This window comes from Penaeus monodon, chromosome 24 (assembly GCF_015228065.2).
Source record: "Penaeus monodon isolate SGIC_2016 chromosome 24, NSTDA_Pmon_1, whole genome shotgun sequence".
In the NCBI taxonomy this organism is placed as follows: Eukaryota; Metazoa; Arthropoda; class Malacostraca; order Decapoda; family Penaeidae; genus Penaeus; species Penaeus monodon.
The window spans coordinates 37,887,582-37,888,377 of record NC_051409.1 but is presented as its reverse complement, the minus strand read 5'-3'; the positions used below and the strand labels follow the sequence as shown (position 1 = coordinate 37,888,377).

Below are 796 nucleotides of genomic sequence, written 5' to 3'. Positions count from 1 at the left end.
CGCTGTTTATTTACCTATTTGTTTATTGTTCACCCTGGACGTTAACTGTTGGCATATCTCTTTGCTTCACTGAACGAAAATCTTTTCCTTCCTTTTTTTCTCTTTTATTTTATACAATTATGGCCCGGTTTTGCAATAAGGAAAAATCAGCACGAGTGTCTGCTGGCATCGTAACCGAATACATTTCACACTCCAAGAAGCACATTCGGAGAACAAATTTCGTGAAATCACATGCAGGCTCCCTAAACATGAACCCCGTTACCCTTCCCCTTTTTAAACCAATGGATTTAGGTACCCCTTTTCCTCCTTAAAACTATGATTTTGGGTACACTTCTCCTTCCTCAGGCCACGAGTTTTAGAACACTTTTCCTCCATAGAACCATGAAATCAGTTACTCTTACTCTTACTAACTCAAGACAAGAGACATTTTAGGGTATTTTAAGAGCCAAGGATCAACACTTGACACCCCAATGGCCGCCATTTTCCGTCTACTTAAACACCCAACCGTTTTTACTATAATAGTTGCTTTAAGGATCCTATTACACGCCTTAACGACCTCTTCTGGTTTCCTCTTTCCCTCTTTCGCTCGTTCTCCCTCTGTAGCTGCCTTTTATTGCCTCTTTTTAGGTAATAACCGTCTTCATTTATTATATTTTCCGTTCTTAGGTCTTCCTCTTTCTATAAATTTGCAAAATCTTTCTATTGATTTATACGAAAATGGATCTTGTGTTAGCTCGCCTTTTGCTGTTCGTTATTGTATATTATTTGTCTTTTGGAAATATGCAATATACGTAAT

At 38.1% G+C, this 796-nt stretch overlaps 1 protein-coding gene across 1 annotated transcript in view; it reads right to left on the bottom strand.

The window, feature by feature from the left end:
• Window positions 1-796, bottom strand: part of LOC119588783 (phospholipid phosphatase 2-like) — a gene marked incomplete in the record, with an annotated part of 69,865 nt that overhangs the window by 53,166 nt on the left and 15,903 nt on the right.